Raw genomic sequence first — 7,981 nt, forward strand, 5'->3', positions numbered from 1 at the left:
CTGAGAAACTCTAGTTTTGTAGCCCAGAGAAACAAGAAACAAGAGAAAAGTTTTTATAACCTCAAGAAATTGACAGACAGGATCTTCAAGAGCTACGAAAATGTGCTTGGAAGACAACAGCTGCATGGATGCAGGATGACAACATTGTTTGAGCAGAGACTTGTGACTGAAATCTGGTCTCCTTCTATGCAAATGATTTGTAAGCAACGCCTCAATGTAATAAATATTGAGTTGTATGAGAGCACGTTAGAACTGGCCTGGAGACGGAGATAGCAGACGTCCTGAAGCTGGCTCTCCATTCAATTCTATTGCATTTAAAACTTCAACTGTATCTCTTTCGTCATATTGTGAAATGTTTGATAAATGTTTAATCCAACAGTTTTCCTTGAGAGATTTTCTTACTGTCGTTTTGTAATTGTTTTGCTTACAAATATATTCATGCCTTACAATAATAATTATCTTGTTTGGATTAAAACATTTAATCATTCTTTTTCAGCGGTTTCAATTATGCATTATAACAAGTAATCGTCTCACAAGATTCAATGTTCCAGAATCTTATTGTAGCATTCATATTAATGTTATAATATTGTGCTTTTAATGCTTCTTGGGATTTATTTGAACATTGTTCTGCAAAAGCAGTGAAAAGGTCAACTGCCATTCTCAGTGCTCTTGTGGACCATTGTAACTAATTTCATGCATTAACAGAGTTTGACTGGACATGGACTCCCTTCCAGAACATTCTCACAAGATTGGACTTGAGGGATTAATTGGTATTATTCTACTCTGTATAGAGAAAGTGTGAGGGATGGATGATGTTTATCTTAATACACTAATTATCAAAAATACAATGTGCTTTACATTTTCTTTGATGATTAGATTAAAAAAAATCAATTTTAAAATTTTATAAAATCATTCATTGATTGTTCATGATTTTTTAAAAGTTTGGTTGATTATTATTGTCTTCAGTAATTCTCTGTGTGTCTTTTGTCGTAGTTGTATTTTTGTTTTTTCTGCTCTTTTCTATTACGAGGAAAACATTTCACGTTCTGCCACGAGAAGTGGCACTGAGAAAAATCTGTAGTTGTGATGATCGTAGGATCCACAAGGTAGCAGTAATGCAATGACATGAATGCAGTTAGTCATAAAACCCAAAGAAGAAGACGACAAGCAAAAGAGATGAAACGAGGTTATGGCTGTTCATAACAGAATTATTTAAATCTGAAGACAAAAGTATAGTTTGGAGAGGAAGCAAGAAGATTTGGAAAATTAGGTGGGATGATGAAATAAGTGGAAGTCATTTATATACAATTGATGTAGTAATGGTTAGAGGAATAAACAAGGGAGGAGATAATTATGAATAGAATGAGAACCAGTCAGTTTTTTTTAAATGGAACTCTTTTTAAGATGAGGAAACATCTTACTGGTTTATGAAGTTGGTGTGATTCTATGGAACATGTTTTTATTAGGTATATAAAATATGTAAATCAAAGATACGAGAATTTGAGACACATATATGAGGATCCAATAGGTGGCAGTAGTACAAGAGCAATGGATGCAAACTGCCGTTACAATGTAAAGGAGAGAAAGAAGAAGAAGAAGTAGAAGAAGAAGAAGAAGAAGACAAAGAGGACGGCACATGGTCTGTTTTGTTGAATGTTTCAGTGTTTCTCGAATAAATATCTCCAGTCCAAGCTTAAACCAGTTAATCAGCGAGCGGTGAACTGCAGAAACATTGACAGAGTTTAAAGAAATCATCGTCCAGTCGGAGGAAGAGATGGATGATCAGCGCAGACTGCTTGATTTCTCCCGGACTCCCCAGATCATCTTACACCGAATAGGTAGAAACAGCAGCGTTTGGATGCAGGTTAAGGTCTAAATGTCTAGTGTTACTTCACTATTGTATCCCACTTTATGTTGGATAATTACATAAAATTCTTATGAAATATATTTTCAGATGTGTTTATGTGATAAAATTTGGAAAAGTTCAAGGGTTAATACTTTTGAAGCCACGTGAGAATCAATGCAGTGAAGATGTGGCGCACCTAAAACTGCCACCCCATTATTTTATTTTGGTTGTATTAATATTTATTAAATAATTTTAAATATTTTAATGTATGACTTATTCGATTTATTCCAAAAATGAACAAGTTATATTTTGTTTGTTTCGGAGCAGCAGTGGCGAAGCGGAACTTTTGTTTGGGGGACGTTGCTCCCGGGTTGGTTTTACGGTGGAGTTCCGGTTTTCTTTTTCCTTGTTTTTTTGTTTGGGTGACTTCTCTCTTAACGATGGAAGTTTTTTATTTACTTCAATGAAGTGAATTCTAATTTTCTCTGTTTTCTTCTCCAGATCATCTAAAACATAACGTTTATGAGGATGAGCTAAGTCAGCAGGAGAGGAGATCCACTCTGGACCAGGAGGAGTTAGAACCTCTGCAGGTGAAACAAGAACAGGAAGAGCCAGAAGATCATCAGATAAAAGGAGAGCAGAAGGATCTAGAACACCTGCAGATAAAAGTGGAAGAGAAAGAAGTTTACTGCAGTCAGGGTGAAGAACTGATTGAATTAAAACAGGAGACTGATACCTGCATGGTGGTTCCTGTTGATGAGCAAACATACCAAACTGAATCAGAACCAAACAGGAACCAAGATGAAACTGATGAAACTGAGAACCAACATCAGGACAGAAGAAAACCTTTCTCATGTGTCATTTGTAAAAAGCGTTTTGCCTTCAGATCTGCTTTTGAGGCTCACATGAAAACTCATACTGGTAAAAAGCCATTTTTATGTCTGACTTGTGGAAAACGTTTTTGTCAAAAAGAGGTTTTAACTCGACACATGACGATTCACACAGGTAAAATGCCGTTTTTGTGTGTGATCTGTGGTAAATATTTTTGTCAAAAAGGCTTTTAACTGGTCACATGAGGTGTCATACAGATGAAAAGTCTTTCATGTGTGTGATCTGCGAAAAGCAATTTTCTTTCAAATCTGCTTTCGATGCTCACCAGAGAACTCATAGGAAGGAAAAGCCTTTTTCATGTGGTACCTGTGGACAATCTTTAGCCAAAAACACGTTTTAACTAATCACATGATGGTTCACATCGGTGTAAAGCCTTTTTCATGTGAGAACTGCGGAAAATCTTTACTTTCAAGTCTGCATTCAATGTTCATGTGAGAACTCACACAGGAGAAAAGCCTTTTCTATGCGTCATCTGTGGGAAAGTTTAGTTGCAAACAATATTTATCTGAGCACATGACGATTCACTCAGGTGAAAAGCCGTTTTCATGTATGACTGTGGAAAGTGTTTTGCTTTCAAATCTGCTTTTGATGCTCATAGAACTCACACTGTGGAGAAACCCCTTTTAATGCGTCACTTGTGGGAAATGTTTCAGTCAAAAACATGTTCTACTTAATCATATTGTAATTCACACAAATACGAGGCCTTTTTGGTGTCTTATTTGTGGAAAAGGTTTGAGTAAAAAATTTTATTTAACTGTCCACATGAGAAATCACTCGGGTAGTTATTAATTTAGAGCGCAAAAAAAAAAAAAGAAATTCCAATAAAAAAGCCTAATTGTCATTTTATTCCTGACCATAACATGGTTGTCATGGGTGACATGAATGCAGACATCTCAGATAAAAACTCAGTTTGCTAACACCTGATTCATTTTTTTTTTTTAACAAATTCTAATCTAGTATTGTCAAGTAAAAGAGCGTCTGCCAGCTGCTAGCTACATTTATGTAATTGAAGCCTGGCATACTGTGTCTTGGTGGACCATTGTATGACTACAGCAGATGCTCATCTTGCTATGCTATACCTAAATATCTTATGCAATAGTCCACTGTTGACCACATCCCCTTCGAGGTCAACTAAATGTGAACAGTAATCAAATAGCTCATTACTATGCCCAAACTGATCAATTGTTATGTACCATTAAAATACCAAGAGAGGCAGTTACTTGTTCAGACGGTAACTGCTCTACTATTGGACACAGAGCCAATATAACTGGATTATATTCTGATATAATGAAGGTACTGGGAGCTGGCCTTCCTTATGATAAAAGTAATATAAAGATTCAAAACAGACCAGGCTGCAACACCTATGTGTCTAAATACCACAGTGAAGCTACTACTTCTTGGGCTCTAGCAGGTAAACCTAGGCAGGGCCCTTTATTTGAACATAAAAAGCGGTCTAATGCAAAATACAAATATGCACTATGGTTCATTATCCAGAATAAGAAAACCATGAGGGCTGACTGCTTGGCAAAAAAGCTTATAGGTAAGGATACAAAAGCCTTTTAGAAAGAGGTTAAAACCATCAATAACAGTAAATCCTCTCTCCCTTGCACTGTCAATGGTGCTTCTGGGGCGAATATGATTGTTAATTTTTGGCAACGTCACTACAGAAAATTATTTTCCTGTGTATACAGTGAACCCTTTCAAGTTGACAAGGTTAGTACTGTAGAAATGATCAAACACACGAGGTCTATCAAGCAATTAAGGAACTGTCTGTAAATAAATCTGAAGGAATGGAGTTCAAGGGTCGCCCCTCTTCTGCCTTGTGTTTCACTGATTTTATTATTCCTGTTTTTATTCCTGATAGCTTGATGAATGTACTTCTACTTCCGGTGATTAAAAAAAAAAAGCTGGTAAAATAGGCAGCTCTGATAACCAGTGCCAGTGAACTGTTTGTATCCGCTCGCGTCAGCATTTTGATGGCTGTTTTAAGAAAGCTTATGTTTAATTTTATTTGTCATATAAACGAGTCTAATAATAGCATTATCCTGCTGTTGATGAAATATATTGCAGTAAAATATATTCTGCAGTAAATATATTCTGCAGTAAAATACTCATCTGTACTCTGGAGACATTGGTATGACTGCCTCCTGAAACGCTAGTAGCCGTTATTTTATGTATTTTTTCTACTTTTATCAATTTTTTTTCTTCTTTTTTTATGTAATTTGGACTTTGAGTCTGTAATAAAATCTATCTAAATCTATCTATAGTCTTCAACTTATTGAGTAAAATCTGCTAAGTGGCTTGACTTAGATAGGTTGGCTAAGGAGCTATTAAACAAGAAGTTATTGATATGCCAGTAAAATGATTTAAATCTGAAGACAAAGGTATAGTTTGGAGAGGAAGCAAGAAGATTTGGAAAATTACGTGGGATATGAAATAAATGGAAGGCATTTATATACAATTGATGTAGTAATGGTTAGAGGAATAAACAGGAGGGAGGAGATAATTATGAATAGAATAAGAACCAGTCAGTTTTTTTTAATGGAACTCTTTTTAAGATGGGGAAACATCTTACTGGTTTATGAAGTTGGTGTGATTTTATGGAACATGTTTTTATTAGTTGTAGAAAATATGTAAATCAAAGATATGAGAATTGAGACATAGATATGAGGATCCAATAGGTGGCAGTAGTACAAGAGCAATGGATGCAAACTGCGTTACAATGTAAAGGGGAAGAAGAAGAAAAGTAGTAGAAGAAGAAGACAAAGAGGACAGCACGTGGTCTGTTTTGTTGAATGTTTGAGTGTTTCTCGAATAAATATCTCCAGTCCAGCTTAAACCAGTGAATCAGCGAGCAGTGAACTGCAGAAACATTGACAGAGTTTAAAGAAATCATCGTCCAGTCGGAGGAAGAGATGGAGGATCAGCGCAGACTGCTTGATTTCTCCCGGACTCCCCAGATCATCTTACACCGATAGGTAGGAAACAGCAGCGTTTGGATGCAGGTTAAGGTCTAAATGTCTGCACCTTTCTGCATGAGGATCATTTTAGTAAACGCTCTTTCCCGGATAAATGTTTTGTTAGCAGGTAAATGAACGCAGACATCACAATGAGAATGGCTGATTTATGGAGAGAAAATGGAGTTTCTCACAATCTGAGCTTTGTGCTGCGTCAGTGTTTCGTTGTGTAGTGGAAGTAGTGTCAGTAGTCAGTTAAAACGTTGTAGCTCTGGAAGAAAGGGACTTTGTAACGGCAGCCCCAAACCAAATACACACATCATGTGCAAATAAGTTGCCGAAACTGAAGAAGAGTCTGTTTCGTGAGTGCAACACTATTTGTGTGTTTGGTTCCATCCATCCGTTTTCTAACTCGCTTATCGCGAGAGTTGCTGATGCATCTCCAGCAGTTGCATATTTAGGTTTATATTGTACATATTTCATACTTTAGTTGCACTTTTACAACTGGATTTTCTTTCATTGTACATGTGTAAATCCAAAGTAATTCAAAGTCTTTCTATCTTGTTATTAGAGGATGATCAGGGTCTCTGCTCCAACTCTTTATTTCTAATGGGTCGATTTGTCCAATTTTAGATATTTTTCCATGTAGAGTTTTTTTTTGGGGCTTCTGGGAGAAGCTTTTTGCAATATAGCCCTTTGTTTCAAACTGCTTTTCAGCATTATGGAGAGGAAGATACAGCGGAAACGCTATAAAACCATCAGAAAAGGTTTGTTTGGAATGTTGCCATACAAGATGGCGCCCAGCGACGTAAACGTCACACGCAGTGAACAGATAAAAATTAAGAAATGATTTAAGATCAATTTTCTACATCTGGGAAGCAATTGAACAAATTCGTGAGCTTCACACATTTGAAATTTTAAGTGTCAGGTGTTTTAAACAGACATTTGATGAAGTACATTTGTCGCCTTTCTTGTTGATGCATAAAATATATACATATAGAAAACTTTCACACATAACATGTATTGCATGCATGAGAAATATTTCTCTCAGCAAACTGACAATGACTGAGAGCTCTGGCTCGGATGAAATTTACAGTTCGGACAACCACCTCCATTACATGGTGCATTTTTAGTGACTTGCAGCTTAATGCTTCCTGATGCAAAATACAATGAAATGTCCAAAACTCCCTCCTTTATTTGCAGCTTGTACTTTCTCTCTGAACTTTGTCACAACACCTGTCTTTTTCCCAATCATTGACGGCGCACCATCAGTAGCCAGGCTTACGGCGCGGGACCGGTCCATCCCAACTCGTCCATCCCGACTCGGTCCGGCGCTCCAACAACAGAGCAGAAAATGACTTCAGATGTCGTAGTGTCGGCCATTTTTATTAATTTTTTCTTCAATGGTAATGGTCCGGCTGGGGGCATTTAGACCCCGGGCCGGGCTAAATCGTTCGGCGGGCCGCTTCCTGTCTAACTTAGAAAAGCAAATAAGAAAGGAACAAAACTAAACAACTATTAACCTACAAATAAATTCATGTTTATAACTCAACCACAAGGATTTAAAGTGCACGAAAATTAGATTTAACTATTATTCAAAGTAATAAAAGAAGTAATGTATTGAAATAATACAGTTTACTATTAAATACTAACAATAATCCCTACGACATTTAATTTTGTAATCAATAAAATTATTTTTTTAATCCGTTCATTTGAGAATTTTCCAAATGTCAGCTGGATTTGTCGACTGATGTGTATCTCTGTCTACGTTGTTGAATTTTCAATGTTATTTTGTTCATTTCTGTCTTAAACTGTGAACAATTTCTACTATTTACTTCAGTAAAGTTAACAATTATTCTTTTTATCTGTTTGCTTGTCCAGATTCCCTGAAGTGTAACGTTTATAACCAGGAGAGGAGATCCACTCTGGATGAGTTAGAACCTCTGCAGGTGAAACAAGAACAGGAAGAGCAAGAAGATCATCAGATAAAGTGGCAGAGAAAGAAGTTTACTGCACTCAGGGTGAAGAACTGATTGCATTAAAAACTGGAGACTGATACCTGCATGGTGGTTCCTGTTGATGAGCAAAAACATACCAAACTGAATCAGAACCAAACAGGAACCAAGACATGTTAAAAAAAGCCTGATGAAACTGAGAACCAACATCAGGACAGAAGAAAACCTTTATCAGGTGTCATCTGTAAAAAACAATTGACTGCCAAATATGCTGTCAGTGATCATATCAGAATTCATAAGGGTGAAAACCGTTTTCATGTGTGAACTGTGGA

Source organism: Poeciliopsis prolifica, unplaced genomic scaffold, assembly GCF_027474105.1.
Source record: "Poeciliopsis prolifica strain line A6 unplaced genomic scaffold, Auburn_PproV2 SCAFFOLD179, whole genome shotgun sequence".
Classification (NCBI taxonomy): Eukaryota; Metazoa; Chordata; class Actinopteri; order Cyprinodontiformes; family Poeciliidae; genus Poeciliopsis; species Poeciliopsis prolifica.